Source organism: Callospermophilus lateralis, chromosome 4 (genome assembly GCF_048772815.1).
Source record: "Callospermophilus lateralis isolate mCalLat2 chromosome 4, mCalLat2.hap1, whole genome shotgun sequence".
In the NCBI taxonomy this organism is placed as follows: domain Eukaryota; kingdom Metazoa; phylum Chordata; class Mammalia; order Rodentia; family Sciuridae; genus Callospermophilus; species Callospermophilus lateralis.
This window is the reverse complement of record NC_135308.1, coordinates 159,055,542-159,081,678: the sequence shown is the minus strand read 5'-3', so window position 1 is coordinate 159,081,678 and position 26,137 is coordinate 159,055,542. Positions and strand designations below refer to the sequence as shown.

General features: G+C 39.5%; 1 protein-coding gene across 4 annotated transcripts in view; it reads right to left on the bottom strand.

Moving 5' to 3' along the window:
- Tnrc6b (trinucleotide repeat containing adaptor 6B) overlaps window positions 1–26,137 on the bottom strand; it is a 239,038-nt gene that overhangs the window by 171,777 nt on the left and 41,124 nt on the right. For 3 of the 4 annotated variants that reach the window (XM_076855194.2, XM_076855198.2, XM_076855196.2), the window contains exon 2: window positions 5,157–5,231. The gene's annotated coding sequence lies outside the window, so the exon portion shown is untranslated. Of the gene's footprint in view, window positions 1–5,156; window positions 5,232–13,635; window positions 13,774–26,137 lie in introns of all 4 variants that reach the window. The other variant, XM_076855195.2, reaches the window with a different exon arrangement.

Sequence of the window (26,137 nt, the reverse complement as noted above, 5' to 3'; positions counted from 1 at the left end):
AAGACCATGTCTCAAAATTAAAAAAATGAAAAGGGCTAGGAGTGTAGTTCAGTGGAAAAGCACTGCTGGGTTCAGTCTCCACTACTACTACAAAAAAAAAATAATAAATAATAATATTTTGTGTTTAGTTGTATTTATTTTTATGTGGTGCTAAGGATAGAACCCAGGGCCTTGCACATGCTAGGCGAGTGCTCTACCGGTGAGCTACAAACTCAGACCTGCAAAAAATTTTTTAAAAAACTAAAACTTTCCCAACCAACACCATATAGTCTGCCTACTTACATTTTATTGATACCTGCTTTTCTTTTCATCCTTTCTTTGCTCCCATTTTTTTGTTGTCCCTTTGGAATTATCCTTAATAGTTTTTATTTATTTTTTTTGATAATTTTTTAAAATATTTATTTATTTTTTTTTTTAGTTTTTGGCAGACACAACATCTTTCTTTGTATGTGGTGCTGAGGATCGAACCTGGCCACACGCATGCCAGGTGAGCGCACTACCGCTTGAGCCACATCCCCAGCCCTCCTTAATAGTTTTTAATGTGTTTCTTTTAAAAAAAAGCTTGATGGGTGGTGGGGTGCAGTTCAAAAGTAGCCCTTTTCATTTTTTTTTTATTCTGAGACATGGTTTTGCTAAGTTGCTAAGGCTTGGCCTTGAACTTGTGATCCTCCTGCCTCAGACTCCCAAGTAACTGGGATTTGTTGCAGTAATACATGTAATACATCAGTGTAATACATGTCATACATGTAAATGATGGATGATCTTGGCCTGGCACTGTGCTCAGCACACACAGGGCAGGGCTCAACAAATGTTAATGGATAAATATGAGTAATGTCACTTAGATCCTGAGCAAGGTTGTCCATAAAAGTTGGCACATGCCAGGCGCAGTTGCACACACCCGAAATTCCAGCAGCTTGGGAGGCTGAGGCAGGAGGATCCAAGTTCAAAGACATCTGCAGCAACTTAGCAAGATCCAGTCTCAAAATTAAAAATTAAAAAGATCTGGGGATGTTGCTCAGTGCTTTAAGTGCCCCTGGGTTCAATCCATGGTACCAAAAAAAAAAAAAAAAAATTGGCACATATGCTAGTATTTTCAAAGCCCTCCAAGATCTAGCCTGTCTCTGTCTCTCCAGTTTTTTTTTTTTTTAATATTTTTTGGTTGTAGATAGACACAATATCTTTCTTTCTTTTATTTATTTATTTATTTATTTTTATGCGATGCTTAGGATCAAATCCAGTGTCTTACACGAGCACTGAGCCCCAGCCCAGCCTGGCTCTCCAGTTTCACCTGTCTGATTTCTTTGTTCCAGCCATACTAAACTTACAGCTCCACAATATGCCAGTATGCTTCAGGTTTTCATGTTTTAATTCATATTATCCTGCCTGCCTTTCTCTCCCCTAAGCCAAGAAGGGACACCCTGTTTATCATTACAGACTGTTTTTAGAAAGTATTCCCTGACCCAGGTAGAAGTGATGATTCCTTTCTCAGTGGCCCCAATGGATACTGTTTGAATCTTATTATTAAATTCATCGTGTTGGGCTGGGGTTGTGGCTCAGTGGTAGAGCGCTTGCCTGGCACATGTGAAGCACTGGTTTTGATCCTCAGCACCACATAAAACTCATTGTGTTTTACTGAATTTATTTGTTCACATAGATGCCTCTATGTAATAAGGATCTGCCTGTCATCCTCTTGATATCAGATACTAAATCTTGTTATTCTCTTTATTCGGTCCACTTAAAATTGCGTTCCTGGCATTTAATAGTATTTGGTAAGTTCCTTTTTATTTAAAATGTAATACATACAAAGAACTCAAAAAGTTAAACAACAAAAAAACAAATAACTCAATCAACAAATGGGCCAAGGACCTAAACAGACACTTCTCAGAAGAGGATATATAATCAATTAACAAATACACAAAAAAAATGCTCACTATCTCTAGCAATCAGAGAAATGCAAATTAAAACTACTCTAAGATACCATCTCACTCCAATAAGAATGATAGCCATTAAGAAGTCAAACAACAAGTGCTGGTGAGGATGTTGGAAAAAGGTACACTCATACATTGCTGGTGGTACTGCAAATCGGTGCAGCCAATTTGGAAAGCAGTATGGAGATTCCTTGGAAAGCTGGGAATAGAAGATTTGGGTCAAATGGTGATTTGACCTAGCTATTTCTCTTCTTGGACTATACCCAAAAGACCTAAGAAGAGCATACTACAGGGACACAGCCACATCAATGTTTATAGCAGCACAATTCACAATAACTAGACTGTGGAACCAACCTAGATGTCCTTCAATGGATGAATGGATAAAAAAAAAATGTGGCATTTATACACAATGGAATATTATTCAGCACTAAAAAATAACAAGATCATGGCATTTGCAGGAAGATGGATGGCATTAGAGCAGATTATGCTAAGTGAAGTTTAGCCAATCCCTAAAAAACAAATGTCGAATGTCTTCTCTGATATAAGGGGGGGTGACTCAAAATGGGATAGAGAGGAAGAGCATGAGAAGAAGATTACCACTAAATAGGGAAGAGAGGTGGGAGGGAAAGGGAGGGAGAAAGGGAATTGCACAAAGAAGGAAGGAGACCCTCATCGTTATACAAAATACATGTATGACAATGTGAGGGAAAAAAAAAAAAGAAGTGTGTCACTTTAGATTGTGTAGAGAGAAATGATGGGAGGGGAGGGGAGGGGAAGGGGGGAAAGAAAGGACAGCAGAATAAAATAGACATTATTATTGCTGTGTGTATATACGTGACTGCATGACCAATGTGATTCTGCAACCTATACACTGAGAATAATGAGAAATTATACCCCATCTGATTCAAATATATGATACGTCAAGATCATTGTACTATCATGTGTAATTAATTAAAACAAATTTTAAAAAAAGTATAAAGACAATGGTAGAATAAAAAAATAAAAAGTTAAAATGCAATACATATGAATGCAAAAAACATCTAGTGAGTTTCTACCACATGTCAAATGGTGCTGGGCTAGTATGGTGTAGTAGAATAAGCTTTGACTCTGAAGAAAAAAAATCCTTCTTCTTTGTCAGTTATTAGGTGTATAATCTTGGACAAGTTATTAACCTTCTTTTTCTTTGTCCTTTTTTTTTTTTTTTTTTTTTTTTTTTTTAGTACTTGGGATTGAATTTAGGAATGCTCTACCACTGTGCTACACCTTCAGCCCTTTTTAAAATTTTTTAAAATTTTGAGACAGGGTCTTGCTCAGTTGCTAAGGCTGGCCTCAAACCTGTGATCTTCCTGCCTCAGCCTCCCACATCACTGGGATTACATGGCTGCACTGTCATACTTGGCGTTAACTTTTAATCCTTAGTTATTTTCATTCATACACCGGGCAGGTAGAAGTACAGAAGGATTAAACAAGGAATGTATAGCTTTACTAAGGTGTCCAGCAGTGGCCAACAGGCCTAAGCATGCACAGAGCCCTGGGTTTCATCCCCAGCACAATAATGAGAAAAAAAAGTTATTTCTTAGTTCCTGGTTCAAGTGTGCTGTTGCTAGTAGGTGACTACAAATATGTAATTTCAAAAAGCTAGAAAAAAGGAGATTTTTGGATGTTATAAAGAAATCATGAATGTCTGAGGAGACAGATGTTTAACCTGACTTAAAACATTACATGGTGTATACATGTATCAAAAATATCAGATGGAACCAGACAAATATGTACAATTTGTATGTTTTTATGTATCAGTTAAATAAATTCATTTAAATTTTAAAAAGTTCCTTTCCAAAAAGCCTCAAAGAGTTTACAGAATAGTAAAGATGATGGACACAAACAAAAAAACTCAACATTAAATTAGGGGTAATTTATTATCACAATAACAATAGGAGTTCTCTTTTTAAAAATATTTATTTTTTAGTTGTAGTTGGATACAATACCTTTATTTTTATTAATTTTTATGTGGTGCTGAGGACCAAACCCAAACCCTCCCATATGTGAGGCTAGTGCTCTACCACTGAGCCACAACCCCAGCCCCACAAGAGGAGTTCTTAAGACACATGAAAAAGAAATTCTATAGCAGTCTGGGAGAACAGGAAAATAGAAAAGGTAGAAAAAGGAAGAGCAGGTAGCTGCATTTTGCTACACTCTGAGCAAAGAGAAAACCATCAACCAAGGCACAAAACCATACATATTTAGGAAACAGAAAATGATCTGGTGAGACTTATAGACTGAGGGCTGGGGGTAAAGCTCAGTGTGTGCCTAGTACACATAAGGCCTGGGTTCAATCCTCTGCACCGCAAAAAGAAAAAACCAATCAAAAGACTTACAGACAGGGATTCCCCACAGAAGCCAGAATCCATGCCTGGAATTAGATTTTGAAGGGGTTTGTAGATTAGCATCAGCAACCACTGGGAGCCACAGAAGCTGTTTCAGCAAAGCAGTGACATGGCTAAATCTCTCATCTAGAAAGCAAACCCAGGCAGGAATGTGCACTGCAGAATGGAGCAGGGAGACCAGAGGCAGAGAAGCAGGCAATGTTCTCACATAGAACTGTGCAACTGCTAATCCTAGTAAGGTCCTGCTTTATAGGATAAAGCACCAAATGTCAGTAGCCATCTGAACACCATAGCTTGTCCCCTCTCCCTCCCTCCCCATGCCCCTTTCTTTTTCTTTGTTTTATGTAGTGCTGGGGGTCAAATGCAGGCCTCATGCAAGTTAAGCAAGTATTCTACCACTGAGCTACATCCCCACCACCAATACCAGTGCAATTTAAAGGGACCTACCAAAGTAGGAATTCAAAAATTTCCTTCTATAAGAAATCTGCAAAGAAGCAACAACATCATAACATACTTTCCTTTGTGTGTGTATGCAGTGCTGGGGATTGAACCCGGGGCCTTGTGCATGTGAGGCAGGCTCTACCAACTGAGCTATAGCCCCAGCTCTTTTCCTTTTTTTTTTTTTAACCTTTAAAAAAATTGGTTTTTTTTTAGTTGTAGATAGCACAATACCTTTATACTTATTTATTATTCTGTGATGCTGAGGATGGAACCCAGTGCCTACACGTACCAGGCAAGTGCTCTGCCACTGAGCTATGAACCCAGCCCATTTTCCTTCTTTTTAAGATAAAAACTCTCCCATTCCATTATCAATACATGGTGGATGTCAATTTTAAAAACTTACCTTTGACAGTATCTTGGGGCAACGCAGGCCTGAGACGATGAGTCTAGGTTACATTCAGTGCAAAAAACCAAAACCCTGAAAAGAAAAAAATCACAATGAGCTACGTGCTCCATGGAAGACGCCAGAGAAAAAGTGGATGGGGAAGCCCCATCCAAATCCAGCTCCCTGCTTCACAGCAGCTGGCCCACAGGCCAGTGGCCGGGCCTCCCAAGTGAAGACTTCCCCATCCAACACTAGGGCAGTAACAGCATCCTCCTCAGAAGGTTCTTTTGAAGTTTAATTATGTGTGAAAGGCCTAGTATAGGGTAGGGCACCAAATGCAAGCTCAGTCAAGGCAAATGGCTATTAGGAACATAAATTGGAACACTTTCTAAAGGGACATTAAAAACCTATTATCAAAACTTTTTTATTTACTATTTTACCCCCCAAAACACCAAAATGCCTTTTCAATGTCTCCATCTGGATGTCTCACAATCACTACAAACTCAACTGTCCCAAACTCCATCTTCACTCTGCCCAAGTTTCTCCCATCTCCACTGTCTTCATCAAGGCAGAACCTGAAGTTCTTTCTTGGAACCTCACCTACCCGAGAGTCCCTCACATAAGCCCTACCATTTCTGTTCTCAACATCTGTATCTCAAATCCACCACAATTCTTCATTTCCACTGAGGTCATCACTTTCCCTGTGGAGGCCTCTTAGCTGTTCCCCGCTTCTACTCTTGCTTCTCCCCAATCCATTCTCAAATAATGGCTGGAATTGTCTCTTCAAATTAAATTAATAGCAATCTGCTAATGAATGCAGTGACAATTTTATGATGTACTAAGATATATTCAAACGTCTGAATATGTTGATGAATGAACATTTGGATAGATATCTGTCAGTATACAGGCATCTGAAGATATGTGAAATAGCCAGTGCCTTCATTTTACAGAGGCAGAAACAAGTATTAGAGGTTCTCCAGTTCAAGACTGCACCTACTGTGTGTGACAGGGTGGTCAAAACAATGGTGAGCCCAGCCTCAGCTTATCTGTGATCAGCATCTGAACTGCTGTTAGAAAGCTCTTTGGAAGTCGGTCCCTTTATTTCACAATCAACTTAATGCTTCTGTCCATGAGAGCACATTCCACTTCTGGTGGCTACAGGCTGTTAGGTGTAGTTTTAGTCCCATATTATGTTCCAGTGCTGGAAATGTCACTTTAGCAAATCCTGAAAGCATCCGGTGACCTTATCTGTCATCACTTTTACTTATTTTACTTAATACCCTTTTAGATCAATAAATCTCTGACGGAACGGTGTTTGAGAACCCATAATTTTTATTTGTTTTTTAGTTTTTTGGTACTGGGGAATGAACCCAGAGGCGCTTAACCACTAAGCCACATCCCAACTCATTTTACATTTTATTTAGAGACAGGGTCTTGCTAAGTTGCTTAGGGCCTTATTAAGCTGCTAAGGCTGACTCTGAACTTGTGATCCTATTGCCTCAGCCTCCCCAGCCACTGGGACGGATTATAGGAGTGTGCCTCCACGCCCAGCAAGAACCCATATGTTTTAAATTTTATTCCTATCTCTCTATTACACACACTATTGTATGCAATGCAATGCGTCTTTTTCTTTTTTCTATTGAACTGGGGATTGAAGCCTGGGTTGCACTACTACAGAGCTATACTCCCAGCACTTTTTATTTTTTACTTTGAGATAGGGTCTAACTAAGTTGTCTAGGAGGGCCTCAAATTTGCGATCCTCTTGTCTCAGCCTCCTGATTTGCTGGGGTTACAGGCATGTGCTACTGCACATTCCTGGTGCAATGCCTCTTTTTCAAAAGCAAATTTGACCTTTGTGGATGTGTACTGACTTGTATTCAGTCAATAACTACCCATTACTTTAGGGTCAAATCCAAAATCTCCTCAGATCTATCTTATCTTCCCATTCTACCCATAAGCACTGTGCCTGGTTTCCTTGTTGCCCACACTCATGCACTAATGCCTACTGAGGGCCCTTTGTTAATTCCCTTCTACTCATCTTTTATCTGTCTCCTTTGAACCCAGGAGCTTTACCACTAAGTTACATCCCCAACCATTTTATTTTTTGTTTTGAGACAATGTTTTGCTAAATTGCCTCGAATTTGTGATCTTCCTGCCTCATTTGCTGGGATTACAGGCTTCTGCCACCACACTGGCTTCTACTGGAAATTTTCTGTGCCTGCTTGGCTGGGTGAAGTGCTACTCTCCTTTGAGGTAGATCATCTTATACTGGTTCTGTCCACATGGATGTCTTCTTCACTGACAGCAAGGACTGTATCTTAGACAACTTTAAATTAGGTTGGGCGGGAGTTCAATAGAGCATAAATGGAACTAAACCCCAGTGGAATCCAAGGAACTCGGTACTTTAGTGCAGATGTTTCTCCCACTGAACAGCACTGCAACAGCTCAAGAGCTAGCTGGTCTGGTCCTCACAGAGGCCTCAAGAACCATAGGTTGGTTATGTCTGACCCTCAGCACCTCAGAGAATTATCAGATTTTTAAATTTTTTGTCAATCAGCCATAGACTATAAAAGAATACAGACTGATTTTTAGTTCCCTATTTTAATCAAAGATTTGCCCAGCTAAACCATAACTTCTTTAGATTTATCATTAGTACAAATTCTGTTCCAACTTCACAAAGTAGCTCATTATTACATATGTTCTTAACAGACAAGTTAAGACAGTAACCATTCTCAGTCCTTTGCCTGCTCTGTCATGAGTCTCAGACACTTGCCAGCATTCAGTGAGGGGAAAAGGATAACGGCAGTTAATAGCACAGGTTAAGCAGGCAAGGGAAAACAGGCAATTTTCAAATACTTTTTTTAATTTTCTGCCCCTGGAGATGGGGTCTTGCTATGTTGTTTAGGCTGGTCTTGCACTCCTGGATTCAAGAGATCCTCCCACCTCAGCCTCTACAAGCAGCTGGGACTCCAGGTGCACTCCACCCCCAAGCACCCTAAGTCCAGAGTGTATGGAAGAGTGTGCCCGTCTGCAGAGCTACACTACTGCATCAGGTGCACTTGCACTCAAGGTCCACACAAATGTTAATTCTAAATTTAACATCTGAAATTACTTAGTTGAAGTTGTCTACAGCACTATTTTCCTTTCAAGGAATAAATAATGGCAAATTTCTTCAAAACATTCAGAACTACTCTGTAACCACCTGATGATCATGTGCAGTTGTAGCAGTAAACTATGAACCACTCAAGTTTTCTCTCATCTCTTACAGGGCAATGAAACTGGACTTGAGGTTCACAATGGGGGGTTCTATGGATCCTGTACTAATCAAACCCTGAGTCTTGCTAAACTGCAAGCAGACTTATGAGTTCCTCCAAAGCCAAGTGCCTAACTAAATTTACAGGATATAACTGGAACTTCAAGTCTTCCTGTGAATATGACAAGATGAAAGAAATACACAGTCAACTAACAATATTTACTTTCTACTAGTGTCCCCTCTGATACATAAGTGTTTTAATTTTCAAACTTGACTATTCAGCATGATTCTTTTTAACTTTAACTCTCATTTAAAAATTTCAAGTGGTATAGATAAGGCCCTTGACCACTCACTCTTCACTCTTCCCCTACCCTAGTCCTCCTAGGACTCACCACTGTCACCAGTTTGATATCTGGCATTAATTCTTTGGTGCAGACTATTGAGAATATATAATTATTTTTTCTTTTTGGCTAGAGATTGAGTCCTGGGCCTTATGCATTTGAGGCATGCACTCTATAGGGGATACAGGGGCACATGAGCAGCCATATGCTATAAACGTTTAATCCAGTCACAAATAACACTGAAAACTATGACTGCCTACATCATTGGCAACTGGCCTAATCTCAAACAAGATGTTCAGAAGAGATATCTTCATGGAAGCAGCTGATGTGAGGGAGGCTTAGAGCAAGGAATCTGAAAGATCTTCCCAAGAGACTGAGTGATATGGCAAGAGGGCCTCACCTGTCTGCGAGCAAGGCAGCTGGCCTAGGTGGGAATAAGGTACTTACTAAGCCAGGCACTATGGGACAGGCCATAATCCAAGCAACTCAGGAGGCTGAGGCAAGAGGATCACACATTTGAGAACACCCTCAACAACTCAGCACAATCCTATTTCAAAATAAAAAATAAAAAGGGCTCAGAATGTAACTCAGTGGTAGAGTATCCCTGGGTTTTATCATTACCACCACCACCACCACCACCACCACCACCACCATCATCATCAAAATAATAATGAGGAGGAGGAGAAGCAGCAGCAAGGGGAGGAGGAAGAACCTATAAATTAGCACAAATTGCAACGTCCAAAACTAAGCCATGCAGGTGAAAGCCGATGGGATTATATACCCAACACAGAAGATTCACTACATCTGGAAATGCTACCTTTGCAGTTTCAGGCCACTTCATTTCAGCTCAATGCTTTGGCAATTCTGTTAAAATATTCAATTCTGCCTGTTCTTTAAACACCCCTCTTTAGTCCTAAAATCTGCTCTAGTTCCCGTATTTCCTTTCCTAGTCATGCTTCTTGAAAAAGGAGTTTCTATTTGTGGTCTCAATGTCCTCATCCCTCATTCACTTGTTAATCACCACAATTTGATTTCTGCCTATTAATCCAGTTATCGAGTACAGTGGATGCTATTTAATCATTTCTGCTTTGAACTCTTCTCAGGTTTTTTCTCTTCGTGTTATAAGGCCTTATACATGACAAACAAACAAATATTCCACTATGAGGTACATGCCCAGCTCTCTCTTTAGCATTTAAAAATTAGAACTACTTGGGGGCTGGGGATGTGGCTCAAGCGTGCTCGCCTGGCATGCGTGCAGCCCCGGGTTCGATCCTCGGTGCCGCATACAGGCGGAGATGTTGTGTCCGCCGATTACTAAAAAGTAAATATTAAAAAATTCTCTCTCTTTAAAAAAAAAAAAAATTAGAACTACTTGGTGTGGGGATGTGGCTCAGTAGCAGAGCTGCTTGCCTAGCAAGGATAAGGCCCCTGGGTTCAATCCCCAGCACCATCAAAAACAAAAACAGAACTACCTGAAACCACTGTCATCCTATTAAGGTTACTGCAGATTCAGTCACTGGGCCAGGGCACCTTTGGATGTTGTCTGTCCTCCTGTCTCCTTGGAGTGCAGTCACCTTTTCCTTATGGGCAGGGGGTTAGGGGAGCGGCCATGGTGCTGTACCAGGGAATGAGGGAGCAAGGTCCTGGTGGGGACCTGAACTCAGTTCTTGGCTTTAAGTTCTGACCCCAGTTGACCTGGAGCACGTGTGGTCCCTTCACCCCATAGGAAGACCATCCAGTGTCTTCTGTTGGCTAGTCTCCTGGTGCTTTCATGACGGTGCACCCCTCGGGAGTCTGAAATTCTCTTGTCCTTCTATGATCACACATGACCTTGTCCTCTCACAGATGTAACTACCACATCTACCTTTGTGACTCCCAACTCTCTCAGTGCTGACCTTTCTTGCACTCCCCAGAGCCACCCATGTAACTGCCTCTGCCAATGGAGTTCTCACCTCTGGACCACAGCTCCTTAAGATTCAACACAGCTGCAACTCAAACAGCCTATCCCCAAAATGCATTCTCCCTGTGCCTCACCCAGGAATGATGATATCCCACCCAATCCAAAATCTGGCAACAGCATCAGCTCCTTCCTCTCACCAAACTCTCAATGCTAACCTCCAACTATTCTAGTATGTTCCTTCTTGCCACTGACTGCCCTGGTCTGGCACAGGATCCCACTGGTTTTGTGTGGTTTTGCTGTGCTGGGGACTGAATTCAGAGGGGATTTACCATTGAGCCACATCCCCAGTCCCTTTTATTTTTTTATTTTGAAACAGTGTTTCACTAAATTGCTTAGGGCTTCACCAAGCTGCTGAGGCTGGCCTTGATCTTATGAGAGGATCTTATGCCTCAGCCTCCTAAAGTGCTGGGATTACAGGCAAGCATCATTGTGCCTGACCCTCTACTTGTTTTTAAAAATTGGTTTTCTTGCCCTCAACACCAACCCACTTCCCCCATTAGATATGACTTTTAGAAAGTACAATTCCTGGGCTGGGGATGTGGCTCAAGCGGTAGGGCGCTTGCCTGGCGTGCATATGGCCCGGGTTTGATCCTCAGCACCACATACAAACAAAGATGTTGTGTCCGCTGAAAACTAAAAAATAAATAAATAAATATTTTTTTTTAAAAAAAGAAAGTACAAATCCTGATGATTAAATCCAACCCCTGCTATATGGCATGCAAGGCCTGGACAGCACACCTCTCTGCTGGATCTTTTTTTTTTTTTTTTTTAAATACATGACAGTAGTACAACTTTCCATTCTTCTGGTTGTACATGATGTGGAATTACATCGGTCATGAATTCATATATGAATATAAGAAAGTAATGTCCAATTTATTCTACTAAATTCAATCGCCTTCTGTTTCCCTAGAGTACCACATGGTTTCTTATGCCCTGAAGACAAGATCTAGGTCCTAATTGCCATCCTCTAATGCAGTGCTAGTCCAAGGGACATTCCCAATAAATTCTTGAAGAATAAATGCATTTTTAGAAAAAAAAAAAAAAAACAATGTCAACTCAGTACAATACTTTTAAGCTTACTCAAACAAGAATTCTGCTTCTCTGTTGTAAGCACATCACAGACAGTGTACTACCTACACGGGCACATAAGACTTCCTGGGAGAAGAAATGAAGGAAACTTTGGAACTGATGGCATTAAAATATCAAATTTATTCTTGTATTTTGGAAGTCAGGGAAAGTTGCCTACAAAAAATGAACCAGTCTAAAGCAAGAAAAAGGAGAAAGACATGTGGCCTATCTTGGGCTATTCGCCCAGTTAGCTCAACTCCCTTAAGGCCTCCAGCCTCACCCCAAAACAGCTTGTTGATTCTTTATTAGAAAGGGCCTGGGAAAGGAAGGATTTTCAGAAAATCAAAACACAACAAACTGCAAGTCACTTGGAGGTATGGGCAGGGATGGCAGGGATGACAAAGACCCTGGATAGAGAACAGCAGAGGCAGCTCCTGAAACAGCAAATTCAACTCAATTGCTTTACTAAATGCTTACTGAGCACACAGCACTACTTTCAGCAAAGTGTTCACAGCAAGGGTCTAGGACCAGGTTTCACTGCAACTGCTGGTCACATAAGAATTATACAGACTGAGGTGACAGATGTGTTAATCAGCTTGATTTAATTATTCCATGTGGTATTCATAAATCACAACATTACTTTGTGATGTTAAATATGTACAACTATAATTTGTCAATTTATAATTAAATAAAAATTTAAAAAAGAGTTAAAGAGGATTAACATGCTCAGTTTTGGGGACTCATTTAATGATAATATACATATCTTGTATAAATTTTATGTATTTTAGAAAATCAAATAGCTAGTTCTATTAAGGTGACTCTGGTTTTTTGGGTTGTTTTGCTGTACAGGGGGATGGAGCCCAGGGTCCAGCTATTATGGAAGCTGAAGCAGGAGGATCACAAATTTGAGGCCATCAGGAGCAAAAAGCAAGACTCTGTCTCAAAATAAAACTTTTTTTTTTTTTTTTAAAAAGGGTGGAATCAGCTAGATGTGGTGGGGCAGACCTATAATCTCAGAGACTAAGGCAGGAAGATCATAAATTTGAGGCCATCGGGAGCAAACAGCAAGACTCTGTATCAAAATAAAAAAATTAAAAGGGCTGGGGATATAGCTCAGTGGCAGAGTGCTTACCTAGCAGGTGTGAGGACCTGAGTTTGACACCCAGTACTTGAGGAAAAAAAAACAAAAAATTAGAAAATCTGTAGGTCTCAAACTTGCTCACCTCAGGAGCCCTTCATGCTCATAAAAATTATAGAGGACTTTAAAGTGCTTTTATTTATGTTGGTTATAATTATTGATATTTACCACAGTAAATACTAAAACTATTAAAACTATGAAACATTTAAAATACTTATTAACTCATTAAAAACTACCAATAATAAATTATCACATTTTCAATTTTAAAATTATAAAAATTTCAAAGCATTAAAAATGTGAAAAAAGTGCCACTATCTTATATCTTGTCAAATTTCTTTAATGTCTGGCTTAGGAGATGACAGCTGTGTCCCAGCATGTGCATTTGCTTTCTCTCCTCTGCAGTCCCACATGTCACATAGCCCCTGGAAAGCTCCACTGTGCACTCAGGAGAAGATGAGTTAAAAAGGGGGCACTGCACTCTTGTATAATTAAGTTAGTTGGGACCAAGGGGGTGATGTAAAGGGTAAAGCAAGGGCTGAGCAGGAAGGAAGCATGCCGCTGTTAGTGAGCCTTAACTTTCAAGGTTGTAAACAGGACTCCTAATGTCTGGCTACAGGCGAGGGAGCAAGCCCGGGAGGCAGGGTTGGCTGACAGCGGTAGGGAAACCTCTCTGCCTTCCAGGAGCCTCTACTGCCCTGGGCAACACTCCCCCAAGGCCAGGTTCTCCTCTCTCTCACCTCTGAGCTCTGCTTGAGAAGCTGCAAATGGCTTGCCAGGAACCGCCTTGCCATGGCTTCCGAGGCTGTGTTTACTAACTGTAAAATCTTCTCCCTGCTGCAGTCTCCAAGTCTTCAGACTTTTCTTGATCTGGCTGTCTTTAAAAGCAAATTTAACATCAGCCACATAGCCAGTTTTTCCCTGCCAACAATCATGTGAGTTTGCTATTCTGTCCCTGTGCATCTTGCACACTGTAAAAACAGTTCCTGGAGCATCATATGTCACCCATCTAGTTGCCATAAACTGAAAACATTTTCTTCATATTTTGTGGCACAAACTAAAAGCATTCTGGATGTGGTTTGCATACAGTCCATCTCTGGCCAAAAAAAAAAGAGGTTTAAATTTATAGATAAGCAGAGAAAGTGGGATTAGAATGCTTTTTAATGTTTGATAGTATATATTCTTTCATTTAAATTTTTCCTGTGACTAGTGTGTAATCAGTGAAATTATCTTGTAATAAATATAACCATGTTCATTTAATGTAGCAAGTTTTCCGCTAACAGTATTTTATACCTGAGAAAAGCATAGGAAACGGAAGTTTTTGTTTTTGAGTCTTAAAATAAAAATAGAAACAGCCATGAATCTATAGTACACAGTTTTTCAGTCACACTTATTTCTTGAAGTAAACATATTCATTAAGCCCCCTGAATAACAGATTTTCGTGTGTATATGTATGTGTGTGTGTGTGTGTGTGTGTGTGTGTGTACGCGCACACGCCTGCACATGCATTGGGAGTAAACCCAGCACCACGCTCAAGAACAGATTATTTCTTAAGTCAAAGTGAAACTGAAACTTTAAAAGGGATGTTTGCTCCTGGAAATGGTAAACTAGGTGACTCAACTAACTATCCTAAGGATGTCCAGAAAATCTGGACACAACATAAAAATGTCTTCAAGGCAAAGAAACATTAACAAAGTAATTAAGAATCACTACACATAAAAATTCATTCTGTGAAAGACAATAAAGCTTTTAGAAGATACTACAGAATAATTTTTTATAATCTAGGGGTAGGAAAGAACTTCTTAAACAGAAAACAAAAAGTACTTGTTATTAAAAATTGGCATTGCTTGGGCATTGCTCAGCGGGACAGCATTTGCCTAGCATGAGTGAGGCCCTGGGTTCCATCCCCAGCACCACAAAAAACTAACCAAAACAAAAAAGCTCAATATGATCACATGAAAATTCACAGTTCATCAAAAGACACCCTCAAGAAAATAAAAAAGCAAACAACCATAAAAACCAATAAAAGGTTCATATTCGAAATAATAAAAAGTTCTAACAACTTTTTTTTTTTAAGAGACAAGACAGATAACCCTATAGAAAAAGGGGCCAGAGGCTAGACAAAATATGTTACGGGAACAACCAAAACACCTAAATCACATAAATGGCCAATATACACGAAAACGAGCATAGCCTCAACAGTGAGGGAAATACAAGCAAAACTCATAATTGTGTACCATCATATAAACAGAATTGCTAAAAATGTGTAAGTCTGATAATATCAACTGCTGTCAAGGATATGGAACAACAGGAATTCCTGCACACTTGTACACATTCACTTGTGTGAATACAAATTGTTTTTACTATTTTGGACACAGCCTGGTATTATTATTCTTATATTAAAGACAAACCCATCCCCATGACCCAACAGTTCCACTCCTACATATATACATAGCAGAATTTATGTGCATGTAAACAAAAGGCATAAAAAAAGCATCACTATTTGTAATAGTCCCTATCAAATAAAAATTAAAGGAGCCAATTTTTTTTGGACTGAGCTGCTGCAGTGGGTTCCAACACACCAGGGTAAAAACAAAAATGGAGTCACTCATGTTAAAGTTCCACATCATCAAGCAGGAAGTAAATTGTTTGTATGTCCTTCCAAGAAATTAGGATTAGAGAGAATAGTCAAATTTCTCAAAAAGGCCAACTTCAATTGGCATGATAGCAAAGTTATCACACACCTTTTTTGTCTCAGTCCTCACACACCAAAAAAGTAATCTAATGTATGTGATGTGTTATGGTTTAGATGTAAAATGTCCCCTGAAAGGTTCATGTTTTGGAAGCATGATCCCTAATACATCAAGGTTCAAAGGTAGGGCTTTCAGGCAGTGATTATGGCTGTGATCTCATCAGTGGATTCATCCATTTGGTGGATTATTAATTTGAATAAACTACTATAGGCAGATGGGCATGTAGGTCACAGGAGGCATGGCCTAGGACTATACCTGGCCCCTCTCTCTGTTTCCCAGCTTCCATGAGCTGAGAAGCTTTCTTACACCATACTATTTGGCCATGATGCTCTCCCTCACCTCAGGCCCAGACCAATGGAGTCAGTTAGTCATGGACTGAAACCATGAGCCAAAATAAACTTTTCCTTCTTTTAAGATGTTCTTGTCAGGCATTTTGATCACAGTAACAAAAAGCTGACTAACACATGATATACAGTTATTTTCTTCCTGTCCCGGTTTTATAAGGAAAGTAACTTTGAAATATCCATTCCCCTTTTCATTCCTGCTTTCTTCAACCTTACTCCATTTATAAAAACGAGCCTCTTCTATTCAGTCCATGGGAACACTTACTCTATTTTAAGGAATAAAACAGCATCTAATTCTAGAATCAAAAGTAAAGATGCTGTAGTCCTAGCAACTAGGGAGCAGGAGGATGTCAAGTTCAAGGCCAACCTCAGTAACTTAGGGAGACCCTGTCTCAAAATAAAAAAAAATAAAAAATAAAAAAAGGGCTGGGAGTGTAGTTCAGTGGTAAAAGCCCATCTGGGGGTTCAGTCCCCAGTACAAAAAAAAAAAGAAAGTAAAGCTAGCTGGGCATGTACCTGGTGGTAAAGAGCTTGCCTATCATGCATAAGGCCCTGGGTTCAATCCACTGATGCAAAAAAAAGGGGGGGGGGGACTGAAGCCAATTAAGATCTTAAATAGTTCTGCTTTTGTCCTTGGATACCCCCAACTGCGAACATCACAAATATTCTCAACAGTAGAATGGTAAATACCCTGTGGAATATTCATAAAATGAAATACCACACAGCATGAAAATGAGGATCAGGCCACACGAAAGGACACAGATGAATCTCACCAACACAATGCTCAGATACAAAGGAGTATATATATTCCTTATGAGACGGCATCTGCTCCATTTGTTCAAATCAGCCCAAACTATAATGTCAGAAGGTACATGGGTGATAAAAGTAAAAAGAAAATAAAAAATCAAGAGTGGGCTACCTGTAAGTGGGAGGTGAAGGACTGTGGCTAGCAAAGGTCACCAAAGGGCCGCTGGTTCATTGCAATGTCCCATTTCCTGACCAAAAGGGGGTCATTTTAAAATAATCCATTAAGTTTTACATTTGTATTTTATGCACTTTTTTTGGAGGGGGAGGGGGTACTGGAGATTGAACCCAGGGGCCAAGCATGCCAAGCAAGAGCTCCTCCCTGGGTTATGTCCTCAGCCTTTAGGCACTGTTCTGAATGAGTGTCACACTTCACAATGAACAAGATTTAAAGCAAAACAAAAATAAGACTAATACAAAGGAAAAGTGGTATCTTTGGCATATCTAAAAATGAGATCAAGGAATTCAAAGTCCTTCCATGTTCATGCCTGTCTCGAGTCTTTTTCCCTGCTACACTCATCTGTGTTCACAAGGTGCCTGTCACCCTTGCTCCCAACTATGTGCTTTCTTTTTCTTTACTTATGAACCTGCTGTCTAGAAAACCATGCAGACATATCAATCATCCTTCTGTCAGACTAACTGTAAACTGTCAGTCAAAACGCTGCTGAGGTGTCTCTCCTGAGAGAAACCTTTTCAGGAGACAAACTCTAGAGTCAGACTGCCTGGTCCAAATTCCAGATCTGTCATTTACTAGCTGTGTGACCTTGATCAAGGTGCTCACTTTAGTTTTACAGATTTCTCATCTGTAAAACAAGATAAAAATGCTACCCACAAGAGATTGCAGTGAGGACTAAATGGGTAAACTAAGTGCTTAGAATGTGCCTGGACAGAGGACGCGCAAGGTCAGCACTAGCTCTTATTATCATCAATAACCTCGCTGTTCCCCACCCTCACCCTGTTAGCTACTTCTCTAGTTTCCAAGGCCCAGTATTAAGTAGCTTATTTTCTTTTATATAGCTTTTACAGATAGTTCATTCTGGGTAAATGACATTCTGGGTGACAGCTCATTCTTCATGCTCAAGAATTAACAAACTAACTCCAAACCTGTACCTCTCTCACACATGGGAGAGCCTCTTGGTGCCTCCCTATCCTGTGTGAAGCACAGTCTTGATGGGACTCCCACGAGAACACAGCATGCCCGCTCTGGGCAGCAACAAATGAGCATGTCCTGTCTTCCTGCTGCCAGACTATCACAAGGCTTCAACGATTATGACTATCAAAGTACGTTTTCAAGTATGAGGCTCTACTATAAGGTTTCAGTGACTTATTAAAACAACAGGATTACTATTGGGTTGCAAGTCTAGAGAGGTAATAAATAGTTAACATAATGTAAAATTGTTATCTAATATGATTTTATATATTTTTTTTTTTTTGGTTAAAAAGGTCTTGTAGCCAGGCACAGTGGCACATGCCTGTAATCCCACCAGATTGGATCACGAGTTCAAAGCCAGCCTCAGTAACTTACCAAGGCCCTAAGCAACTCGGTGAGACCCTGTCTCTAATAAAATACAAAAAAGGGATGGGGATGTGTCTCAGTGGTTAAGTGCCCCTGGGTTTAATCCCCTGTACCAAAAAAAAAAAAAAAAAAATCTTGTAATGAAATTTCCTAATTCTCACTTTTAGATATTTCTCATTTGGTTATCAATGACTTATGTAATATCAAAACAAATACTTGTGCATATGTGTGTTCACAGCAGCATTTCTATGATAGCTCATCAGGAGAACCAACTAAATGTCCATCATCTGGTGGCCAGGTAAACATACTAGGGTACATGCACCCAACAGAAGACCACTCAGCAATGAAAAGGAACTAGCTGCTACTGATATACATTACAACATAGATGAACCTCAAAAACATCATGCTCACTGAAATGATTTCATTTATATGACATGTCCAGAAAAGGCAAATTTTGAGACAGAAAGTAAGTTAGAGGGCACCTGGGGTGGGGAGTGGGAATGGAACTGACAGTGAATAGACAAGGGGAAATGCTGAACTGTGATGATGATCAAAAAATGTGTAAATTTATTTAAAATGTTTTAATTGTATACCTAAAGTGGATGGACTTTATGATATGTAAATTATACCTCAGTAAAGCTGGGGGTTTTTAGTTTTAGGTGGACACAATATCTTTATTTTATTTCTTAGTTTTAGGTGGACACAATATCTTTATTTTACATTTATGTGGTGCTGAGGATAGAACCCGGTGCCTCATGCATGCTAGGCAAGCACTCTACCACTGAGCCACAACCCCAGCCCCAAGCTGGATTTTTTAAAACGAAAATATTTGGCACTCTCTTATAGCCAGCTATTAGTCTCACATCTTTAAAATCTCACCCACACATTTGAGACCAAGTCACTTAAGAGCCAGGCATGGGGGCACATACCTGTAGTCTCAGCTACCTGGGAGGCTGAGGCAAGAGGCTAGACTGAACAACTCAGAGAGATCCTGAAAAATAAAAAATAAAAAAGGACTGGGGATATAGCTCAGTGGTAAAGCACTCCTAGGTTCAGTCCCCAGTATCAGAAAAATAAATAAATAAAAATTGAAGAAAAATATAAACCAGAACCCCTCAAGGCTCACATTCTGCTTTTGACTCGCTTTTGCTTCTTTCCGTCTGAAAAAGCCCCCTATAGTCAGTCCCCCTCCTTTTTCTTAAATGGTATTAACTTTTTTTAAAGATGCAAGACCAACTGTTTAGTACAAAGTTTCTCCTTCTAGTCAGGCACAGTAGCTCATGCCTATAATCCCAGCAATTTGAGAGGCTGAGGCAGGAGGATCGCAAACTCAAGGACAGCCTCAGCAACTTAGAAAGACCCTGTCTTAGAGTAAAAAATAAAAAAGAGGTGAGGTGCAGCTCAGTGGCAGACTGCCCTTGGGCTCAATCCCCAACATTAAAAAAAGAAAAGAACCCCCACAAAAGAACTCCCTCACCTAAAATTAAAAAAAAAAAAAAATACCATGCTGCTTTCTCTATATTCATTTTCCAACCTAGGAGAAGTAAAGGGTGATGAGATGAGCTCTCCCTGTCATCTGTTAACTGCACTCTACCTACACACATATGCACACTCTGGCCCCACAGGCATTTTTAATTACAAACACAAAAGTGGGGGGTGGCAGGGGGAGAAGATTTAATTTTTAAAAAAGTATAATTGCAGACATGAATATTTGGCATAATGTCCCTTCCCTTGTTTTTTCAACATCAAGCATAAGAGAATGATAAATACTGAAAGTATAATGTAAAACAAGATCAAAATAATGACAATATACACAGTAAAACAGGATTTCTGAATAAGAAATTTTTTTTTCTAAATAAGGTTGAAGCTAACCCTTAGAAATTAACAGATCTTTTATACAAATGTACTATACTTCAGATGAAATTCTCCAAGTCCCAAAATGCTGCCAAATTAGTTTGCTGAATTGGAATTGTTAAATTGGATAGTGCTTAAAGTAGGTCACTGGCTCGGGCATGACAGTATTTGGTAATGCAGAGATCCACTTGCGAAGTCATCTGTCATAATGAGATTTGACTTAGACAAAACAAAAGAAACTACATTGGCTGGGTGTCAACTGTCACTTGTATTTTATTCAGATAAATCTCAGTTTAGATTTATCTCAAATCCTTAGATAGGGAAATATTATGAAAGAAGTGTTTTTGAAAGAGTAAATCTGGTGTCAATGTTTTAAAAAGTGCCTCTTTTGCTTCCTGACCTTTGTCTTTCACATCTACTCAGTCTCCAAAGCCCATTAATCCTCCTTTTTTTTTTTTTTTTTTTGTGGTGCTGGGGATTGCAGGGCCTTGTGCCTTGTGCGAGGCCAGCGCTCTAGCACCTGAGCTATAGCCCCAGCCCCCATTAATCCTTCTTTTGAAATGCCTTTCAGTTTTATTCCTCTCATCACTTCTACTCTCACCATTAAAGTCCTAATTTGTGTCAGAAATTATTAAAGGACAGAAAAACTAGAAAAAGAAGCCAAACTACAGGTCACTGGGGAAATCCAGGAGGTGAGTGAAAAGGACTTGGCCTAAAGCAGTGGTTATCAGAGTGTGGTCCTCAGACCAGCATCAATAATATCAGCTGAGATCCTAGCAAACAGGAAAATTCTCAAGACCTTATCTCAGATGGACAAAACCAGGAACTCTGCATTGATTAATAATCCTTCCAAGTGATTCTGATGTAGGCTAAAGTTTGAAAATCACTGGCTTATCTATAAGTAGAAGAGGAAGGAATGGGCCAAGATGGGGAGAGAATTTGGGAACCTGCTGAAAAGTTTTACCATGATGTTTCCCCAATCTCTAATACACCCTATCAAAAAAGAACTGTTCTCAAACCCGTCTCCAATGTTATTCACTTTTTTATTTTTTTGGTACCAGCGATTGAACCTAGAAAAGCTTAACCACTGGCCACATCCTCAGCCCTTTTTTAAAATTTTATTTAGAGACTGTTTCACTGAGTAGCTTAGGGCCTCACTAAATGGCTTTGAACTCGTGATCTTCCTGCCTCAGCCTTCTGAGCTGCTGGGATTACAGGCGTGTGCCACGGTGCCTGGCTATTATTCACTTCTGATATCACCAACCCCCACGTCTTAGGTTCAATTATCCTCCTCCCTACTCTCCACACAATATGGTACGAATCTTGTTGATTTTATGAGTAGGAAAAAAATGTGCTATAAATGGGAAATTATGATTAAAAGGGTGCTTCAAATCAGTGGAGAAAGTATTAAACAAATAAATGGTCTGGAATATCTGGCTAGTCCCTGTGGGAGTGCAGAGTGGGAAGCTTTATTCCTGACTTCATATATCCACTCTATATACCAAAATAAAATTTCAGGTAAACCAAACAATTGAATTTAAAAACCATTATAGGAGTGCACACCTGAAATCCCAGCTACTCAGGAGACTGAGATAAGAAGATCATAAATTCAAGGCTGACCTCAGCCACTTAGCAATACCATGTCACAAAATAAAAAATAAAAAGGGCTGGGGCTGTAGTTCTGTGGTAGAGTGCCCGTGGGCTCAATCCCCAGAATCACAATCCATCAACCAATTTTTTAAAAAAGTAACAGTGAAATTATGAGTAAAATTTTTTATTATCTTGAGTTGTTGAAAAGTTTTCTTAAAAGCAAGCTAATTTCACTCCAAAAGCATAAAAACAATTATTAATAAATTTTACTACATAAAAAGCTAAAGCTGGTAACAGTGGTATGCACCTATAGTCTCAGCTACTTTGGAGGCTGAGGTAGGATTGTTTGAGCCCAGAAGTTTCAGGCCAGCTTGAACAACACTAGCAAAAACCAATCTCAAAAAACAAAATGAAACAAAAATATAATAATTTTTTTATAATTTAAGTATTTTTGATCACCTGGCAAATTGGTAAAGACTAAGATTGATGTGCAAAGATGTGGAGTCAGAGGCATTATCATACACTGATGGCGAGATACAACATTTGAAGAGCAGGTTTGGAGAGTGTTCTTTTTCACAGGTTGGGTTGAAGACTGGGGGAACATTGTGGTAGAAATTGTCAGTAGATCCCCAAATTCTCCCTGTATCTTGGCCCATTCCTTCCTCTCATAACGAGTTTCTACAGCATAATTTAACATCTACCAAATCTTAAAATAGGCATTTCTTTTCCATTTGGTCTACAAAATTCCATATAGTCTACAAAAAACAAAGAAAAGAATCCCCCAAACTCAGAGAACTCTGTTTTACACAAGAATATACTTGTGTAAAGATGTTAACTGCTATCACTAGTGTATTATTTGTAATCCTGAACTGATAACAACCTTTATGTCAACCACTAGTAACTGGTAACAGAAATAATAGAATATTACACAGTAATTAAAAAGGAGGAAGCAGGGCTGGGGTTGTGGCTCAGTGGTAGAGCACTTGCCTAGCATGTGTGAGACACTGGGTTCGAGTCTCAGCACCACATATAAATAAATAAAATAAAGGTCCATCAACAACTAATAAAAATATTTTTTAAAAAAATGAGGAAGCAAAAATAACATGGAAGATGTTCACAATATCTTCTTAGACTAAAATCAAAGAACCATCATAGCTGGGTGAGGTGGCACACTCCTTTAATCCCGGCTACTGAGGCTAAGGCAGGAGTATCACAAATTTGGCGGGGAGGCTTGCCTAGTCTGTGCAAGGCCATGGGTTCAATCCCCCTCTGTGGGAGGCCAACCTTACGGGTGACTGAGTTACACTCCCCAGCTGGGTGCTGAGGTGCTCAGTCACAGAAATGGGTGTGTCTTGCTACAGCCCCATGGGTGAAGCTATGCTCACCTGTTCCTTTGTAATATAACCCCTTGCCCTGTTTAGGATAGAATTTTCCATGGAAGTGCCTTGTGTGTGTCCCCTCCTCTTACTGTGCCCTTGGGTGTGGCCTACCCAGGTGTCAGTCAACCTGCTGACAGTGGACATCATGAAGATAGACTCAGCCCCCTGAAACCTGACCCCTTGCCTCATTTGAATAGCTTCCCTCAATAAAAGGGGTCATCGCATGCTCTCGCTCTCGCTCTTTCTGTGGACCCTTAAGGTCAGAGGAGCCGTCACAGCAACCCCAAAGAAAAAGGTATTTCTGTCTCTTGTGTGCTTATTTCGTGTAGCCCAGTTAGCCCAGTTTAACTAGAGTGACCCCTGAGCCTTTTAGTCGCTAGAACAGAAACCCGGCACCCCTCCCCATAGTACTACAAAAATAAAACAAAAAAAGAACCATCATAAAACACTATGTACAGTTTAATTCCTTATTTGTGTGTGTGTGTGTGTGTGTGTGTGTATATATATATATATAAAACATTATGTATATATATGTATATTATATATAACATTATGCACTATGTACTCTATATGAATATTCATAATGTTGACAATAGATAATATAGTTAATCAAAAGGAAAAGATGCAGGAAAGTCTGGTGAGACATAGAAAAGCCTTTAAATGCAGATTATCAGTAAAAAGTGGGATGGAATAATATTCTATTTTGTACTTTATAAACTTCAAGTCCTTTACAAAGAGCATAAATTCTCTTAAAATAAAAAATAAATCTGATCATGCCACTTCATTATTTAAAAAGTTCCAAAGTTTCCCAAGTCCATAGAGAACACAGTCCAAACTCCCCATTCAGACCTAAGTATGGACCAGGTATGCCATCTGACACTAGGGTGCCACACCATCACTAGGGTAAATTTCCCCGACAGGCAGGAAGAGGACTCTTCCCTTCTTCTGTTATGTCCTACATATGGCCTCTAATTGTCACCTCTGATAACCCTTTCTGTCATTATGGGAACTTTTGTTGTAAAGAAGCACATGATACCACATTCCAACTTGTTCTTTTCAGAACAGTGTTGAAAAGAGCTGCTCAAAAAAAAAAAAAAAAAAAAAAAAATCAACAGATTTCTTCTCTATTAACTGCTTTTATAGGAAAATAAGTTCACATGTCAGGCTGATCAATACAACCCCACTACTAAAACCCCAAACCTAAACCTAACATTATGCTTTCTGGATAATAAATATGAATAGTTTTTTAATCTCTTCAGCTGGGGTATAATGGTAAGGGGGTGGGCAGGCCCATCGAGTATTTAAATAACATCCTAATCAAGTCCCAATATCCATCTTGGAAGCTCAAACTCACTCAAGTTGTCAAGGTATCCCAACATCACACCACCTGTATGTGACTGCAAGTGCAACCCAGGATTCAAGTAATAAAAACATTCTATTTCTGCAAGAAATTTAGATGCTTTCAAAAAATACAACACTATGCTCATAATGCTCAGTGTCGTGTGGGCTCATAATGCTATGCTCCAATCGTCCCATAATATGCAGGGCTTCCCAAGTGTTCATTGGCTCATAACTGTCCTCACAGAACTCTTAAATGACTGCCATTCCAGTAGCTCCCTATGCCCAAAGATCTAGAATCTGAAATCTCATATAATTTTGGCCATGGTCTTGGTATTTAGTGGCTGACCATTTATCACAAATACCAATGTGTTCGATACAGCAGACAGTGATTACTGAAAGTGGCACCTAATCATATTTATATGTTTCTAAGATGATCAACTCAGTAAAATATACATATATTTTTATGTATATGTGTATACATAAAAATATATGTATATATATGTATATATACATATTTATTTATGTATATGTACACATACATACATATATCCTCAATCCCTCATCTGGGATTGAGGATGAGAAGGATGCAGAGGGCTGCACTGCATGGACGAGCTAGGCTTGCATTAGCAGCCCCGCTACCTGATGACGACAGGGATGACCTTCTAATTGTCAACTGCATCTGCCTCGAGCATGGGGTTTATATAGTATTTGTCATCTTTGTGTCAATGTCCATCTCCCCTATCAAACTGGGTATCTTACTCACCTTTATATTCATAGTGGCCTGTCTTCACAGGGTAGGTACTCATTAAATGTCTGCTAAATTAATGAAGCATGTATGTGAAAAAGCAGACATCACATAAGTGGGCACATGGAAAGCTGATAGCTGCCTAATCTTCCTGCTGGAATCCAGTTTCATTTAGTGGTAACTTTGTTCTTGGCTATAGGGCTACATTTCCCAAACTTTCTTAGATAGAGGTGGCCACATAGCTCTGGCCAGTGATGCACATTAGAAGACACACACCTTTTGTGCCTTACCTTGGAGGTACGGTGGTGCTGAGGGAGAAGCAGAGAAATCACTCTGCAACCATCAGAAGAAGCACACTTAAGTATGGATCAAAGGAATCTGAGACATAAACAACACTGGGGCGTGACTGTATCTGCTTGGACTTTCTCAAGAGAAAATAAATCTATTTGGATAAAGCAAAGTTAGTCCATTACAAGTCGCTTAATTTATTCCTTATTGATAAAAAAATATGAAGTAGAGAGAAGAGTTGTAAGGTTACTGCAAAAATCTAAAGAACAAAAATATTTCCTCATAACTAAAAGTGGTCATCTTTTTTTGTATTCATATAATGACTTCTAGAGTGAATGATTTCATTAAATGACTACTCTCTAGTTAGCAGCTCAGTAATATTCGAGATGATCTAATCAAGTAAAAATGTTTGGAAAGAGTGTTGATGCTTATATACTCTGACACATATTGCAGTATCATCAGCAATAAGACCAACTAAAAAGATTAACATCCATCTCATAAGAAATTAGCAAAAATCTCCTCTTAACTACATGGAAGTGGTAATCAAAACTGAGTGTAAAATAAAACTGAAAACATTTGAAAAAGCACCTGCATATTAAATTTCTGTCTTATCCAACATATTGTACAT